This window comes from Cervus canadensis, chromosome 17 (genome assembly GCF_019320065.1).
Source record: "Cervus canadensis isolate Bull #8, Minnesota chromosome 17, ASM1932006v1, whole genome shotgun sequence".
Classification (NCBI taxonomy): domain Eukaryota; kingdom Metazoa; phylum Chordata; class Mammalia; order Artiodactyla; family Cervidae; genus Cervus; species Cervus canadensis.
The window spans coordinates 44,684,390-44,703,575 of record NC_057402.1 but is presented as its reverse complement, the minus strand read 5'-3'; the positions used below and the strand labels follow the sequence as shown (position 1 = coordinate 44,703,575).

At 42.1% G+C, this 19,186-nt stretch overlaps 1 pseudogene; it reads right to left on the bottom strand.

The window, feature by feature from the left end:
• Window positions 1-15,645: 15,645 nt before the first annotated feature.
• The window catches only part of LOC122455186, a 36,079-nt pseudogene continuing 32,538 nt past the window's right edge, over window positions 15,646-19,186 (bottom strand).

The following is a 19,186-nucleotide window of genomic DNA, read 5'->3' as shown; positions in this document are numbered from 1 at the left end:
GCCTCTCTTATGTCTCCTGTATTGGCAGGCAGATTCTTTACCACTAGTGCCACCTGGGAAGCCTGGATATTCACATACTTATCCCTTTATCTATAGGTGAGATAGAAAATGCTATGTGTGTTTCTATTTTAATGTAATTAAATCTGTCAGTCTTTTCCTTTAGGATTTCTACCTTGGTTGATGCATCTAGGACAATCTTTGTTGCATCAAGTCTGTGTGACTTTTAATCTGTAACTTTTTTTACTATTTTACAGTGGTCAAACAACTCCATTTAGAAAAATTATTTCCAGAAGATAAGTCTTTTCTGTGGTTAAAAAAAAACAAACCACAAATGGGCATTTACAAGATATATGATTTTCTAACTTGACTTTATCATACTTCAGCAACCTCTTCATATCTAGAAGGCCTAGATATAGTGTGAGTTTCCTTTTGCAAGGTTGAGTGAAAAGTTGAGAGCAGCTTTTTCGTATTATAGACATAGGCTTTCTATAATGGACAGTAAGTCTTTCCAAAGGGCGATGGGCAGTTCCTATTGGCTGCATGCGGTAAGTTATTCCACCATTTCTATTAATATCTTTCGACGTCAAGGTCTTGGTAGAACCACCACCAACTGCCGAACCGTTAATTTCTACCCGTTGCCCACCGCGGCTCCGCTCACCTTCCCAGCTGTTAAGGTCTCCGTCAGTCTCCACGCGTGAGCGGTCGCCTCAGGTACCGGATCCGCGCGGGTCCAAGGCGTCCACACCCACCCGCGAAGGCCTGGCGGAGGCTTGGCCTAAGCCCTGCAGCCTTGGGCCAAGAAACCCAGTGGTTGGTCAGCGACATCCGGGCGCTGAGCGGCCGCCGCCATTAGGCTGCAGAGGTGAGGGTGAGGGTGAGGTTTGCTGCGGCTTCCACTGGGTGGCGGTGGTGAGAGCTCTGAGGCCCCGCAAGACAGCCCAAGCTGGCCGAGTGAGTGCGCCCCCAGTTCACCTACCCACCGGGGGTCCCAGCCCAGGGGCCCCCAGTTCGCCCGCCCGCAGGAGGTCCCGGCCCGGGGGCCCCTAATTCACCGGCAGGAGGCCAGAGGACCTGGAGGGCGCCGGGTTGAAGGCCGCCATCCGCTTCTCACCGCGCTATTCTTGAATTGCAAAGATTATAGACATGTAGAACAGATCAGTAATGGTCTGATATTAAAGAAGTGGGGGTGGGTGGAAAGGAGATACGACTGTAAAAGGCAACTGGAGGGATCCTTGTGATAGAAGTGTTCTGTATTGACTGAATGTCAGCCATACCGCAGTTTAAAAATTGGTGGAGAAAGGATGAACATTTAATACATGGGGTTAAAATATGATTATTAATATCCAAAGGGAAAATATTAGAAAATGTCAATCCACTCAAGAATAAATTCCAGGTGGATTAAAATCTACTTATGAAAAGTAAATCTTAAAGCATTTAGAAAAAGAATATACAGAATATCTGTATGATCTCTGGGTGATGTTTGTGTCCTTAACTAAGATACAAAGGGCATAAGTTACAAAGGAAAATATAAATTCAAGCAGGTTAAGCAAACACCTTTGTATCATACAAATGTATACTATGGGGACTTACTCTGACGGTTCAGTGGTTAAGACACTGCACTTCAACTGCAGGGGTCGGGGTTTGATTTCTCCTGGGGGAACTAGGATCCTGCATGCATGCCCTGTGGTGTCAGCAAAAAAAAGAAAAGCATAGAGTGGGAGAAAATCTTAATAATAAATATAACCAATAAGGAATTAGTGTATGAGATATTGAAATACAATAAAACAAAAGCAAAGTGAACTAATAGAAGAATGGGAAAACGGTATGAACAGGAAATTCACAGAAGGGAAACCTGCATAGTCTAAAACATGAAAATATTAATTAACTTCACTAACAAAAATGCAAAAAATACAAAGATATTTCACATTCTTCAGAGTGGGAAATTTTTAGTTTAAAAATGCCAAATATTGGCCTTGATGTGTAAAAACAAGAACTTTTCTGCACTACTAAAGGGAATGAAAATTGGTATTCCACCTTAAAATGACAGTTTGTCATTATCTGGTACTAGTGAAGCTCTCAATGTCCACAACAGAGCAGTCTCACTAGAGTACGTATCCCAGAAAATGAGTGCAAATGTACCCTTGGTTGTAGTTGTTCAGTCACTCAGTTGAGTCCGACTCTTTGCAACTTCATGGACTGTGGCCTACCAAGCTCCTCTGTCCATGGATTTCCCAGTCTAGAATGCTGGAGTGGGTTGCCATTTCCTTTGGGGATCTTCCTGACACAGAGATTGAACCCATGTCTCCTGCATTACAAATGTATTCTTTAACACTGAGCCACCAAGGAATCCTGGAATTGTAGTACCGTAGGTGACAGCATAAGATTGCTCATTGCAGAACCAACGTAAATCTTCATAGGCTTTTAAGAAAATTGATCGATAAAAAAATGAAAAGAATTGATGAATCAGGCTATATTTATAAATTGGATTACTCTGGAGTCGTAAGATTGAATGGGTTAGAACTGCATCTATCAACATGGATTTTCAGAAACATAGTGTTGAGACAAAAAAATCAAGCTGTGAAAGGTTAGGCAAACTATGATACTGTTTACTTTGTTACTTGTCACCAAGGGGAAGGAGGCCGGGGAATAGGATTGAGGAAGTTTGGCAGGGGGCTTCCACCATGTTTGTAACGACACGTTTCTTAAATCTGAAGAAAACTTTTAAGAAATGATGAAGCTTACTGGTGTGTACAAGAGTTTGCATTGTCCTCCTGACCTTTTTTGGATCTAAAATATTTCACAGTAAAGTAATTGTAGGGACCCCAAAACAGGTCTGTCCTAAATATTGCTACTGTATTTAGAGTCACCATTCCTGAAGTAGTCCCCCCCCCCGCTTTTTAAAGTATTTATGCAGTATTATTTAGTCTGTTTTGTCCATATCTTAGCCTATATTTTAAAATTTACTTTTGGGCCCAAGAATCTCCAAATTTTTTCTTGCTCCCTGAGCTCATCTAATTTGAATACATATTTGAAGATAGGGAAGATTCTATATCAAATATAAGAAAAAAAAAATTTAAATGAGAGTGTAGTGTGTTCTGAGGTATTTATAGGAAAACAAGTGTGTGGTGGAGGCGATCTATGTTCTCAGCTTAGCTCCTGATACAAGGTCAGGCCTGTGATACACCCTCTCTTTCCATGATTCTGATAAGAAATAGGGGCAGTAACGTTTTTTCCTCTGCATAAAAATTAGATTATTTCAGAGGAAAGGCATCAAGATCATTAATAATTCTCTCATCCCTGCTCCCCATCTTTTAGGCAGCCCCAGGCCTTACGTACCCACTCCCATATTGAGATGTTTCACTGTAACTTGGGAAGTACTCTGAGATTATTAGGAAGGAAATCTACTTCCTCTGGAAAGTTTATCAGATCTCCTTATCCTTGAACAGCCTTGAAAGTGAAAGTTGCTTAGTTGTGTCCAGTTCTTTGCGACCCCATGGACTGTATAGTCCATGGAATTCTCCAGGCCCAACCGAGGGATCGAACCCGGGTCTCCCGCATTGAACAGCCTTAGAGACTCATTGAAAGTAAGTCGCTTAGTTGTGTCCGACTCTTTGCAACCCCATGGACTGTAGCCTCCCATGCTCCTTCATCCATGAGATTTTCCAGGCAAGAGTACTGGAGTGGGTTGCCATTTCCTTCTCCAGAAGATCTTCCTCACCCAGGGATCGAACCCAGGTCTCCCGTGTTGTAAGCAAATATTTTACCATCTGAGCCACCAGGGAAGTCCTATTAAATCTTCATAAATATTGAGCTTTTGTGGTCAACTTTTCTTGGAAGAGGTATGCGGAGGGGGGGTTACATAAAAACCAAGGAGAAAGCTATTCCAAAGCTTTAGAAACCTTTTCAGTGCCTTCTCTTTTTATCGGTATGCTCCTTTAAATTCATGATTTAGGAGAGGGCATGAGCATGGCTATTTTGCTCATATATTTCTTTGTGGATAAAGTTATTTCAGAATTTGATTACATTTAAATCCACACTTAGTTCTTTTGCATCGTGGACCATAGACCAGCCAGGATGTCTCTTTCGCTTGCAGAAATTTGCAGTTTGATATTCTAGTCAAGTGCCAGCCATGGGAAAGACAGGTTTAAGTTAACTACTATTTTAAAAGATTAATATATTTCTTTTCTGCAAAACATATGCTTCTCAGTTTTTAAGACACTAGTATTTGAGTCAATATATCAGCAAATGAATGCAATAAATTATAAACTCTAGGGAAGAATTATTAGTGTATTCTCATGTGGAATCAACATGTTTTTTATATATTTATAAAATTTATGGCTTCAAAAATCTTCAATTTCAAAAAAAAAAATCTTCAATTTCAGGGTATTATGAATGTTGTAATAGATAGAAAATATATAATTATGAAATTATGTTCTTGAATTTTCATCTACTACTGATAATCATTAGCTCTTGCAGATAATAATTAGAATGAGATTAAAAACTTGTAAGTCATATTTCTGTAGCTCAGCTGCTTTGAGCCAAAATAATTATTTCCACAATAAGCTGGCAGGTTCCTGCTTGGAGAATTAGAACTTCAGTGTCCTTAGCTTTAAAATAACTTGTGTTTCATTTCATGCATGCTTCATAAAGTGGCCATTCATTTTTGTGCTGAATTGTAAGCAAAGCATGCCACATCAATAGAGGCTAGTCAGTGGGTTCAATGTGTGTTAGGTTGGAAAAAGTGAAGTAGGACATGAAAAATGTCTGCCAGATGCTTGGGTTAAAAAACCCTTACTACTGATTTATTAAGGGAACTGAGAGATAACCGTCCTGTATCCTTATATCCACATCCTAGGACATGATAGGTTTACCATAAAAAGTCATTGGAGAAGGAATGTGTCCAGAATGGTACTTTATATTTTGAGAATTCATGAAATAAAATGCTCTTCTTTTTCATATCACTTTGCTATAGTTGTAGTGGGACTTTTAGTAGAGATATATTTACATTTTAGGTTTAGATTTTCAGGCCCAACACTCAAGATGCAAGTTAGCGCCTCACAGTTAGGATATAGCAGATGGCATTGGGGTATAGACCCCGACCAGTGGTTATGAGATATAACCATAACTGCCTGTCAGCAAATATGTTTTCCTTTTAGTGTTAAATTTTTCAATATTAGTTTTGTTTTTCATTTAAATCATTAAAATGAAACAATTACTAAAAATGCATCTGAAAAATTATTTCTGAAGTTCTAACACACTTTAAAAAATATATATCATTCTTTTTAAGTTTCCACAGTTTTTGTGTTCCCGTATTTAGATTAACTCAAATACAGTCTTAAACCATGTGTTTGTAATTTGCTTGCCTTTTGAAATTGGAATCAAAAGCTTTTTAGGGTTATAAGTCAGCATGATACAAGAAGATTTTGGTCATCACTTCCCTAATCAGTTAGTTGCTTTCTGCATTTGGGGCCTTTCCAAAAAAAAGCAGAGTACTTCAGATTACCCTCTCACTTTTTCTGTAATTTATTTTCTTCCTTTATCCATACATAATAAGCACAGTGAAATAAGTCATGTAAATAGATGTCCTTTTCCACTGGCAAGGCTGTTGTTTCCCAGGAGAATGGAGCTGTATCCTTTGGACCAAGAGAGAGAGTTCTCCACCCTCATAAATTTCCCCTGCCAGACTCCCAGTTTGGTGCTTCTAGAATGTTTAAAATTTAATGTAGCCTGGCTGGGAGTTTAATAAATTTTAATTTATACCTTTGATGAGTCACAAAGACGGAGCTATACAGTGTTAGAAAATACTAAGCCTGGGTCAGCCTATTGTGATAATACAGAAAGATGTTCTCAGTGAACAGTCAAGAGAACTGTATACCTGGATACTTGTTTCTATAGGTCCCATGTAAGCTTATCATTAAACTTGCCACATCTTTTTGGAGCTGTATCTTTGTATCTTAAAACTAATTTGCATTCATTTCTGTATCACCAGCACTCAGCCCTGTGCCTAATACATACTCAAATAGTTTTGATTAAATGAATGATTGTATAACTCAAAATATATCCAAATTCATTGTTTAAAAATTGGAACAGACATTAATACTCAGGAGTGCCACACTAGTTTAACTTGTTGCTAGTTTAATTTGAACTAGTTCAATTTGTTGCCTCTATGTACCTCAAGGACAACTAAATCTTATCATTGTTGAATTCTGCTATTTGGACCTTAAATTGGTGATTCTCAACCAGTATGAGGTCTGTAACTCTAATGTCATGGGTTTAGTTTTATAACATTCATCTTCATAATGTGTAAGGGAATGAATGCATGTATAAAATTTTAATATAAATATTTGTATATATTTATATTTTATATACTATATTATACATATATTTATATATATTTATATGTTTTATTTATATAAATATATATTCAAATATAAATTAAATACAAAAAATTTTAAAAATAAAAAGAGAAAACTAATTGGATATCTAGTCTGTATTTCAGTTAAGAAATGTAACTATCATTTAGGTCATGCTTTTGGAGGCAGCCAATGCTGTTCACTTCACTCCAAAAAGTCTTTCTTCCCTTATATTTTCTAACTCCCATTAGGGATTGCACCTCCCAGAAAATAGTTATGAAGAGACTAGAATATAAACTGCAATTGGAACAGAAAGTAAGGTGAGGATAGTTTGAGATGGAGACGGAGAAGGGTGAGTTCATGAAGGAGTACAAAGAAAGAAAAAGTGTATCAAAGTTGTTCCCTAGTGACCTCACGGTTAGGATTCCAGGCTTTCAAGTTCACTGCTGTGACCCAGGTTCAATCCCTGGTCAGGGAACTGAGATTCCTCAAGCTGCACAGTGTGGCCAAAAAAAAAAAAAAATAATGTATCAGATAATAAAATACAAGATAACCACTACTGCTGTTGCTAAGCTGCAGATGCAGGGCTGGGAGATGAGGGGCAGGTCCGGTCTCTGCTGAGCAGGTACGGTCGACTGGAAGGAGATCACAGCAGCAACCTCACCTGCTGCCCTTTGGCTTTTTGCCTGATCCGTGTGCCCTGCAATCAGTTCACAGGTGAACCTGCCTCCCCTCCCACCATGCTCGTGCTGGAAAATGGAATAATTACCAGGTAGACACCCGAGGAACCTCCAGGAGCCCCAGGGAGGGTGAACTTCGCGGAGGGTAAAGAGGCAAACAGGCACGGACCTGTATAAAGTGAATACCTTAAAGCATTAATTCCTAAACACAAGTGATGCTGTCATGTATTCGTCCCTTTTTCTTAGCTTTGTTTGTGGTCTCCCCGCACACATGATCCTGACCCGTGCAGATGGGGTGAGACTCACACAGTGCCCAGACCCCCCAACTGGGGTCACACGTCCCCTCAGTCAGGACACCATGGCTGTGGTCAGCTGGCCCCCAATGTATAAACAAGCCAGGTCTCTGGGACCTCTGGGGACCCCAGAAAGAAGCCTAGGGTTGGTCTCCTCTCCCCTCAGTTGTCCCGGAGAAGTCAGGCCCCTCCTCTTTTCACTTTGGTTCTGTGCGATTTTTTTTTGCTGCTTTGAAAGCTCATGCTAGAGGTGAACACACTGCTTTGGTTCTGGCAGGCTCTGTCTTTCTTGTCCCGCTGAGGTGCTGAGAAAACAGGAGAGCTGGCTGAAAGATGAGGGGCAGCTCTGTGCTCTTTGGAGGAGAGAGTCGACGGGAGGAGACCAGAGCAGCAACCTCACCTGCTGCCCGTTGACTTTATGCCCGATCCCTGTGCCCTGGGATCAATTCACCAGGTGAACCTTCCTCCCTACTCAACCTGAATGTGCTGGAAAATTGGAATAATTACCAGGTAGCCCACCTGAGGGGTTGCCAGGAGCCCCAGGGAAGGTGAACCTTGCAGGGGAAAGACTAGGAGCCCTACCACAGCACTGACCCCCAGGAGGGCCATGGAACCCCACTCAGAGGAGAGCACGGTTACCCAGAGAAGCCCACCTCAGCCCCAGGCCCCAGACATCTGAGCACGGACATTCAGACGAAGACACGGAGTTTTCCAGGAAGAGGCCAGGCCAGGTCTCTACCCGGGTCTCCATGTCCTAGTGCACAGAGTACAAGGTCAGGTCTAAGTGTTCTCATTGCAGAAAGTGCATGGTTTCGTCTAAACAGCATCAGTGCAGACAGGACTTAGGTCTAAATCTACCACATAGACAGAACTTGGTCAGGTTCAGACGAGTTCAGGGCTGGTCTCCCAGGAGGCACGGGTCACCCACATGCAGGGTCTCTCAGCATTGGACAGGGGGCTCACCCTCATGTGGGAACTAGGATGTACATTTCTTGAAGAAGAAATCATCACTGGGCTCCACACTTCACCCACATGAGGAAACTGAAAGGATCTGTGTCATTACACATTTCAACAGGCAAAACAACAGTGTCAGCAATTTCTCTGGTCACATGATGGTCAGGATCCAGGGGAGATTCAGGAACTTCTCAGAGTGCAGCCCAGTGTCCTGTGCAGACAGACAGGAAATGGCCAGATTCCAGCATCCCAGGCTTCCAGCAGGAGGTGACCACACTGGAAGTCTTCTCGAAAATATTTTCTTTATCAGTATAAAAATATATTGTTGAAATTTCAAGCATACTACTTATTACTTGCAAACCTAAAATATTCTTAAAAGCTTGGCACCCTCATCTTTGCAGTTTCCATTGTTTCAGATTTTCTAGTTAGAAGCAAGTCATCATTTCAAATTACTTTCATCTAATTCTGTTATTTGTTACATTATGAATGAAGGGTCACACTTAAAAGAAAGTTCCTGCCAACAGTTAGTGATTCAAGGAGCACATGAGCTGCAGGTACTTTTTCTTCTAACAGTTTCATTTTTCTCCATGAAGAAAACAGAAAACATAGGGCCCCTGATTTTTTGCTTCTCTGTTCAAAGTGAGCTAGAATGAAATTGATATTCATATCAATAGGTAACATTTATGAGGATTGAAATGTCATACCAAGGAAACAGGGCCTGGAGAAGAGGAAATGCTCCTATGCTGTTAGAGGGAAAGCACATCCTAAAATAAAGCTAAAATTAAAATAGGATTTAATTATGACAGTATGTGATTACATAGAGTATGAACCAAGGGTCTACATATAGCAGGCAATATGTGAGGACAAATTTGATCTCTCAGATGTGAGAGTAAAGGTTACCTGTCAGATATGCTGCTGGTATACACACACTCTTTTAGAATATTGTATGTATCTTTTCAAATTATAGCTTTGTCTCGATGTATGGCTAGCAGTGAGATTGCTGGATCATATGGTGACTGCAGCCATGAAGTTAAAAGACGCTTGCTCCTTGGAAGAAAAGCTATGACCAACCTAGACAGCATATTAAAAAGCAGAGACATTACTTTGCCGACAAAAGTCCATCTAGTCAGATGGACTAGTCAGTTTTTCCAGTAGTCATGTATGGATATGAGAGTTGGACCATAAAGAAGGCTGAGCACTGCAGAACTGATGCTTTTGAACTGTGGTGCTAGAGAAGATTCTTGAGAGTTCCTTGGACAGCGTGGAGATCAAACCAGCCAATCCTAAAGGAAATCAACCCTGAGTATTCATTGGAAGGACTGAAGCTGAAACTCTAATACTTTGGCCACCTGATGCGAAGAACTGACTCATTTAAAAAGACCCTGATGCTGGGAAAGATTGAGGGCAGGAGGAGAAGGGGATGACAGAGGATGAGATGGTTGGATGGCATCACTGACTCAATGGACATGAGTTTGAGCAAGATCTAGGAGTTGGTGATGGACTGGGAAGCCTGGAGTGCTGCAGTCCATGGGGTCACAAAGAGTGGACACAACTTAGCAACTGAACAACAGCAACAAAGAATTAAAAAGGTTCATAAAATGAAAAACTTTCATAAAATGAAGAAGTTTCTGAAAATTTAAAACTTCATGAAATTAGAAACTACAACATCAAATTAAAAACTTTCTCATAATATTAAGATTATAAAATTATTTATAAAATTAAAAATTTCTACTCCATGAGACACCTTATTCAGAAAACTGAAAGACGAACCACAGACTGGAAGAAATCATTTCCAAAACACATATCAAATAAAGGATCTGTACTCAAATTAGACCAAACAGCCCCATTTACATTTGGTAAGGACTGAAAAACACACCTAAAGAATATAAACAGATATGTACATAGATATTTTTATCATGATGTAATTTGTATACCTCTGTGTAGATTTTAACATCTCTGGGTAGATAGATATTGGTATCTCTTGGTAGATAAATATATATATATATATATATGTATGTAGTAGATATTCCATAAAATTAAAACTTCCATAAAAATAACTTTCATAAACTGAATAACTGGCATAAATTGAATAACTTTCATAAAATTAATAACTTTCATACAATAACATTCATATTACTCAGTTCAGTTCAGTCACTCAGTCATGTCTGACTCTTCATGACCCCACAGACTGTAGCACGTCAGACTTCTCTGTTTATCACCAACTCCCAGAGCTTACTCAAACTCATGTGCATCGAGTCGGTGATGCCATTCAACTATCTCATCCTCTGTCGTCCTCTTCTCCTACTGCCTTCAATCTTTGCCAGCATCAGGGTGTTTTCAAATTTTCAAATGAGTCAGTTCTTCACATCAGGTGGCCAAAGTATTGGAGCTTCAACTTCAGCATCAGTCCTTCCAATGAATATTCAGGACTGATTTCCTTTAGGATGGACTGGTTGGATCTCCTTGCAGTCCAAGGGACTCTCAAGAGTCTTCTCCAACACCACAGTTCAAAAGCATCCATTCTTTGGCGCTCAGCTTTCTTCATAGTCCAACTGTCATATCCATCCATACCTGACTACTGAAAAAACCGTAGCTTTGAGTAGACATACCTTCGTTGGCAAAATAAGGTCTCTGCTTTTTAATATGCTCTCTAGGTTGATCATAGCATTACTTCCAAGAAGCAAGTGTCTTTTAATTTCATGACTGCAGTCACCATCTGCAGTGATTTTGGAATCCCCCCAAATAAAGCCTCTCACTGTTTCCATTGTTTCCCCAAGTATTTCCCATGAAGTGATGGGACCAGATGCCATGATCTTAGCTTTCATATTACTCACTTCCATACAATTACTCACTTTCATATGACTAAAAACTTCCCCAGAAAATTAAAAACTTCCTCAGAAAAATAAAACTTATAAAATTATTTATAAAAATAAAAACTTTCACTCTATGAAACATCTTATTCAGAAAATCAAATAATGAACCACAAACTGAAAGAGACTATTTCCAAAACACATATCAGATAAAGGATGTATACTCAAATTATACCAAACAGCTCCATTAGAATTTGGTAAGAATCAAAACACAAACCTGGGGGAAAAAGGTAAATAGATAATAAATAAGGAAGGAATAAGGACTAGGGTGGGGGTAGAGACAGCCCCTTGAGACAGCTAACCCTAGGATCTGACATTCCCACACCTGGTCAATGTCCTGAGAAAACCATCATTCAAACAGGCATGTGCACCCCCACCTTCGTTATACCACTACTTACAATAGTTAGGTCAAATCTTAAAGAAATGTGGTACGTATATTCAGTGGGCCATTACTCAGTCATGAAAACTGCCACTGAAATTATGAAATTATGCCACTGGTCACCACAAGGTTGAACTCTGGAGGATCAAACACTAAGTGGAGTCAGCAACAGAGGAAGAAAACAGCAGATGATGTCCCTTCTAGGGAAAGTTAAACAAAGAGATACACTAGAAGAAATTTACAACACCAAAGGAGACTCAGAGCTTCAAACACAAAAAAAGAATCCAGGAAAAAAAAAGGAAAGGGCTAGGGGTAAATTAGGAGGTTGGTACTAATGTATGCACAGAAATCTGTATCTGTGATAGATAATCCACTAGGATTGTCTCTTTTCTTCTTTCCACCTATACACTGAAATCTGTATCTCTAACATCCACAGGTATCTGTATCTGTATTAGCTAATCCATAAGGATTATCTCCTGCCTGCCTTCCTTCCTTTTTGCTTTTTCCATTTACATACACAAACACTTATCTCTCACATATAAATACCCGTCACCATAATAGATAATCCACAAGGACTATCTCCTTCCTTCGTTCCTTGCACATAGAAAAAAATTTGTATCTCTAATAGTTACTCCACAGGAACCTGATGTTCATCACAGAGAATTTTACTCCACCTTGTTCAATAAACTCTATGGCAAAAGAATCAATAAAAAGTACAAATATGCTGTATGATTATGTCATAACCGAATCAGTCCATTGTACACATTGCAATGAAAGGAGAAAAAGAGGAATAGGTTTTTCTCTTTCTCTTTCCTGAGAACAAAGAAGATAAAGAGAACAGTGAGCAGGCCTGAACACTCCTAGTTGTTTTTTTACTTTAACTGCTCCTAACTCTGCAGGTCTGTAACTAAGTTTGCTTTTCTCCTAACTCTGCAGGAGCTACAATTCACACTTCTTCTTTTGACTCTATGTTAAGTACATCTCCTCTCTGCTTACAACACCCTTCCCCTTGTAGTTATACATCAGAAAGAAGGCCACAGGGCCACTGAACTGCCGGACACAATTACTGAGTTACTGACGCCAGCCTGTGATGGTCTTTGAAACCATTAAATGAAAACATCCTGCCATATTAATAAACAAGAAACATCACCACCATCAGTGATTTCTGGCCTCCAAATGTGAATGAGGGCTCCCCAAACTGTGATCTATGGAGTGTTGCCACCCCCCTCCCATGGTGATTGCTGAGGAGCTAGGGGAATGCAAGAAGCAAGGTGAACAAGGAAACAGGATTGGACCCAGATGGCTGAGGTGCATGTGAAAGGAATGAATTCGGTGAGCCCAGAGGCTTGCATCTTCCCATACATAGAATACTAAATTCCATAACCTGATACCTGATCTTTGGTGTTCAGACTGCATGCTCTCTTTGTGTCAAACTTGTATATAGCCTGACTTAGCCTCTGCCTCCTTGGAGCAGTTTTCTCAGAGCTACTGCGATGCTGTCTCCAGAGCTTGGAGTCCTAAACATTTGCACCAAATAAAATAACTCTCTACTTTCAGGTTGTGACTATATTTTTTAGTCAACAAAACAATGCACAAGGAAGAAATCAAGATCCTGCCACCTTTGTCCCTCACCTTATATAAGCCCGTAGACTCTTCATGGAGCGGGGGCACAGTTCTTGAGGTATGAGACTACTGTCTTCTGCTCTCTGCCGGCTGAGAATTAAAGCCACCTTTCTATTTCCTGCAAACTCTGTCTCCATATTTTTCATTCGGCTTCGCTGGGCAGAGAGGCCGAGATTTTGGCCAGCAACACACTGAAGACAAGCACAAAATTGCAGATCGACTAGCCTTCCGCAGCGTCGGCATGAAATTAAAGAAAAGGAGAGGAGAGTAATGTCTAGTTTATTCCCTCTGACCTGCTGGACTCAGGATGCTATTTGATTCCAGGAACATGATTAGGCTTGAATTCCAGGGCTGAGCTAGTGTGAGGTCTAGACAGCCAGGCAGGATGCCCTTCATTGAGATGTTTCAATCCTATACTGTCTCTGGTTTTCTCTGGCTGAGACCAGAATCCCTAGTGCAACCCATTGATGATGGTCTGACCCTCTGGCCTTGAAGGCAAGAGTAAAGTCACCAAGTGTCCAGGGCCCTGGTGCTGGGGTCCCCAGTTGAAGCCTGCTTCCTGAGAGTGCAGCCTCCTAGGGACCCCAGCAGGGAGCGGTGCCCCAGGTAGGCATGAGCCTTGAGGGGAGGGGTAAAGCTTTAGGGGGAAGAAGCAGTGAGACTAAAGGCCTTGGGGGTTTGCTCAGTCACATTCCGCTCAAATTTATGGCCCAGGAACTGACCTTCCCTAAGGCTCTGGTTGCAGGTGGAACCAGAGTTGGGCATGAAGAATTGCTGCCATCACGTGGACATTTCCTGTAACTACAACTTGCCGACCGGTGTTTACTGGCACCTGTGTGGCTGCTAATGACTGCTGCCCTCTGGAAAGGTCCTGGGGTGGGTACTGCAGAAATAAATTCTGAACATAACTGCCTTTCCAGAAGCAGCTTGCAACAGGTAAAATTTCCTCACACCCTTTATGAAAAGAAAAGAAAAAACAAACAAACAAACAAACCCAGATGGCTGCAGGGCAAGCGCTCCACATTCCCAAATATTACAGGAGGAATGCCAATCAAAACGACAACAAGAAATCAAATCCCACCTGGTCAGAATGGCCATCCTCACAAGTTGACAAATAATAAACGTGGGAGAGAGCTGGGAGAAGAGGGAACCTCTCTGCATGGTCAGTGGGAATGGACATTGACAACAGCCACTAGAAGGGACAGCTTCCCCATGCTAGGGAAAAAAAAAAAAAACTTTCCAGAAAACTAAGCCTAGGATACTGACTTCCCACATGTGAATCTAAATCCTGAGAGAATCAATCAAAAAGACAAATGCACGCCTATGTTCATGCAGTGCTACTTCCAATAGCCAAGACAGACTCAATAAAACATCATCGACAGATTAAATATTAAAGAAATGTGGTACATATATACAATGGGCTATCAGTCAGATATAAAAAAAAATTGCCACTGAAATTATGAAACTATGCCACTGGTCACAAGGATGGACCTTGGTGGATCATACAGTAAGTGGATTCAGCAACAGAGGAATAAAATAGCAGATGATGTCCCTTCTAGGCAAAGTAAACACACACTCACACATACAAAAAGAGAGAGAGATACAGTGGAAGTAATTTACAACACAAAAGGAGACTCAGAGATTCATACACAGACAAAGAATTGCAGGGAAAAAAATGGAAAGGGCTAGGTCTGAATTAGGAGGTCAGTACTGACATATACACAGAAATCTGTATCTGCATTAGCTAATCCACAAGGATTATCTCCTTCCTTACTTTCTTCCTCTTATGCTCATATACAGAGAAACATTTATCTCGAACATATACATAGAAATCTGTGGCTGTAACACATAATCCACAAGAACAATCTTCTTCTTTTTTTCCTTGCACATGTACAAAAAATCTGTATTTCTAATGAAGAGTCCACAGGGACCTGATAATCATCACAGAGAGGTTTATGAACTTTGTTTAATAAAGTCTATGGCAAAAAAAATTATTTTAAGTACAAATATGCTGTATCTGTCATAAGTAAATCAGTCTGTTGCCCACTGAGTGAGTGATAGTTGCTCAGTCATGCTTGACTCTTTGCAACCCCATGGACTGTAGCCTGCTAGGCTCCTCTGTCCATGGAATTCTACAGGCAAGATTACTGGAGTGGGTTGCCATTTCCTTCTCCAGGGGATCTTCCTGACCCAGGGATCCTGCATTGCAGGAGAGTCTTTACCATCTGAGCCACCAGGGGACCTGACTGCTGCTAAGTCACGTCAGTGGTGTCCAACTCTGTGAGACCCCATAGACGTCAGCCAACAGGCTCCTCTCCTCTGTCCCTGGGATTCTCCAGGCAAGAATACTGGAGTGGGTTGCCATTTCCTTCTCCAATGCATGAAAGTGAAAAGTGAAAGTGAAGTCGCTCAGTCATGTCCGACTCTTAGCGACCCCATGGACTGTAGCCTACCAGGCTCCTCCATCCATGGGATTCTCCAGGCAAGAGTACTGGAGTGGGTTGCCGTTGCCTACTCCGGGGAACTCTACTATTATGAGATATTTCTAAGTATAAAGACAGGTCAACTTAAAAAGTATCAGCAGATACATGCTTGACTTTATCTTATAATCTTAGACAATACATTAGAATATGTAATGAATCCATACACATTTCCCAAAGGAATACCCAAGACAGAAATGGCAATAAAGTTATAAATGACAGTCATCAATCAGATGAAATAATTTAGATGAAGCTTTTCTCTCTGGAAGAGATGGGGACTGAGAAAGTGGTCAGGAAGGAAATACACTGTGCTTTTAACTTTGTATGAAAAGTAACCGTCAGCTCCACCTTGCTGAACATAGTTCTGTTTTTGCCAAATAAATCCCCTACTTCAAATTGTGTCCAAATGCTTTATTAAAACTCTGCTTCTGGCCTTTGTTTTGGAATCTGTTACTTTTGTTGCCACTTCCTGATCACTGTCCTCTGCAGCCTCTCCTTCCTCCTCCTTGTCCCCTGACACCTTGGTCGCCCTCGAGCTGTCCCCTGAAGCCTCCATTGCCTTCCCGCTGTCCTCGAAGTTGTGATATCCTTCTCGTGGACCTTCCAGCTCTGGCTCCTCTGTGGCCACAGAAAGCTGCCAGCGCCGTAAATCACGCCACTTTTCCTGTACTTCTGTTACTGATGCAGTGGGGATATCAAAGCAAACACCATGCTTTCCTTTGAGAAAGACCATTCCTTTCACTTTGGAATCAATAGCCTCCCCCAGCTGCTCTTTAAGTTCTTTCCAAGCATAACCAATGTTTGGCACTTCAGTTGAGCACCACAAGATCATGATCACAGAGCCTGCTTCGGAGTCGATCAAGGAGCGCTGGTCTACGGACGCGGCACCGTAAATGCGGGCCAGGGCAGCTGCCAGGGCTTCCACAGCTCCCTTCTCCGCAATCAGCTTCTTGGCTGACTGCTCGAAGTGACTAATCGCAGTGGGAGGCAGAGAGTCTGGAAGCCTGATGGCATCTTTGCTAGAAGCTTTCATTATCTCTGTTGCAGAAGGAACAGCTCTTTGTTTAAATTTAATTCCTGCTTTTTGCTCCACTTGGGCTGACTGGTATTCTTCGTGCTGGTAAAAGCAGATGCAAACCCTGGTCCTCTCAGCTCTTCCTGTTCACCCAGAACAATGAATGTGGGATTCCACATCCATTGCTGGAGAACTTTGAACAACCAGATTAACCTCGGGGATGTCTAACCCACGCGCAGGAACATTGGTTGCAACCAAAACTCCAAAATCATCATTTCTAAAACCTTTCAGGGTGATTTCCCGTTGCTTCTGTGGAATGTATCTGTGTAATGACTGGGCATCCTGTCTTACAGTCACATTCTGTGACAACGTCTGGGCTTCTTTCTTCATTTCACAAAATATGACAGTGCGCCCTTGAAAACCACTGTACACTCTTTCACGTCTCCAGTAACTGCTGTCCTCTGGGTCCAGTGGCACTTGATAGCCAGATGCTCTCCAGTTACTGCCATTTTCTGTGTCTTTTTACCAGTCAGGTCCACTTGTTCATATGCAGATTTCATGTATTTCTTAGAAACATTATACACCCAATAGGGGCAAGTTACAGAAAAAAGCAATGTTTGGGGATTGTCTTCTGAATCTTTCTTGTGTGCTACACATAAACTCTCTTCCACTTGATCAGGAAAGCCCATATCCAACATCTGGTCAACTTCATTCAGGACAACATGCTTAAGTTTGGCGAGATCTAGCTTGCCATTCTGCAGGTGGTCTTTGATATGACGTTTCACCATAAAAACAAGCCACTGCCAGCTTTTTTGTGATGTCACTGAAATCTCTGCTTACTTGACTTGCCAACTCCCTTGTGGGTGCAAGAACCAGTACCTGAGGGGCATGACCTCTCTTCCAGTCTTGCAGTTCCCCAAGAAATTTCTCAACCAAAGGGATAGCAAAGGAGAACATCTTTACAGTTCCTGTCCGCGCCTGTGCAATCAAATCCTTCCCACTATAGACATAGTGAAACGTCTTTGCTTGTATAGGAAACAGGAAGGTCACCCCACGGGCTTTGAGAAGTTTAGTAGTTTCTTCAGACATGGGGAAATTAGAGAAAGCTCCATCTTTTTGCTCCACAGTCATTGCCTGCTCTCACTCACTGTTTTCTTCACTGGCAGCTTCCTTGGAGTTGGAGTCAGGTCCAGAATCGGGGAATCCATTCTTGAGGTTGGGGCTTTTCTCCTGAATTTCTCCATTTATTTCTTTTTCTTCCTTCATCTTTTGGGCTTAGGTGCACCTGATTCTTCCTCACAAGGCTCCTCATTTTTAATAACTTTTTTGGTTTTAAGACAATTGTCTTTTCACAGGCCTCCTTTGATTTTTTTCTAACGTTGGTTTTAGGAGAAATAAGGTCATCTTAGGATGGCTCCGCTTTGTTTTTTGACTTTTTAGATTTCAGAGAATTCACGTCAACCTCAGAAGGCTCTGCTTTCTTTTTAACCTTTGTAGCTTTGGGAGAAATCATTTCTTCCTTTTCTTCTGCTTCCTCTTCAGTCTTCCTAGATTTTGGCTTCTCTTTTTTACCTTTCTTCTCATTTTGCTTTCGTGGCATCTCCACTTTTGCCACAGCTGTGTCTGACTCCAAAGCTGCGTCACTAACAAGTTTCCCTGGCATCACTCACACAAGCTGTGTAGGCTGACCAGTCTCAGTTGCTGAGGACAAGCACAAAACTGCAAATTGACGAGACTTCAACATAGCACTGGCATGAGACAAAACAAAAAGAGAGAAATGTAGTGTTAGTTTATGCCCTCCGACCTCTGTGACTTGCGCTGCCACCCCATCCCTGGACCCTGAGGAGACTCAGTCCCAGGGCTGTGCTGGGGCGGGGCCGACGCAGCCTGCAGGGTGCCCTGCGCTGAGACTCCTTCCTCTTAAGCCGGTACTGTCTGGTTTTCTCTGGCTTGGGCTAGAATCCCTAGTGCACCCCAGTGATAGGCCTGACCCTCTGGCCTTGTGGATACAGAGTAAAGCCACCAAGTATCCAGCGCCCTGGTGCTGGGGTCCCCAGCTGAGGGCTCCTTCCTGAGAGCGCAGCCTCCTAGGCACCTCAGCAGGGAGCGGTGCCCCAGGGAGGCATGACTCTGGAGGGGAGGGGTGAAGCTTTAGGGGGAAGAAGTAGGGAGATTCAAGCCCTTGGGTGTTTGCTCAGGCACATTCCACCCTGATTCACAGCCCGGGAAGCTGAATTTCCCTAAGGCTCTGGGTGCAGGTGGAGCCAGAGTTGGGCATGAAGAAGTGCTGCCGCCTTGTGGACACTTCCTATAACTACACTTGCCCATCAGTGCTGACGGGCACCTCCAATTAGGAAGGCCTGCTGCTGCTGCTGCTCCTGCTAAGACGCTTCAGTCGTGTCCGACTCTGTGCGACCCCATAGACGGCAGCCCACCAGGCTCCGCCGTCCCCGGGATTCTCCAGGCAAGAACACTGGAGTGGGTTGCCATTTCCTTCTCCAATGCATGAAAGTGAAAAGAGAAAGTGAAGTCGCTCAGT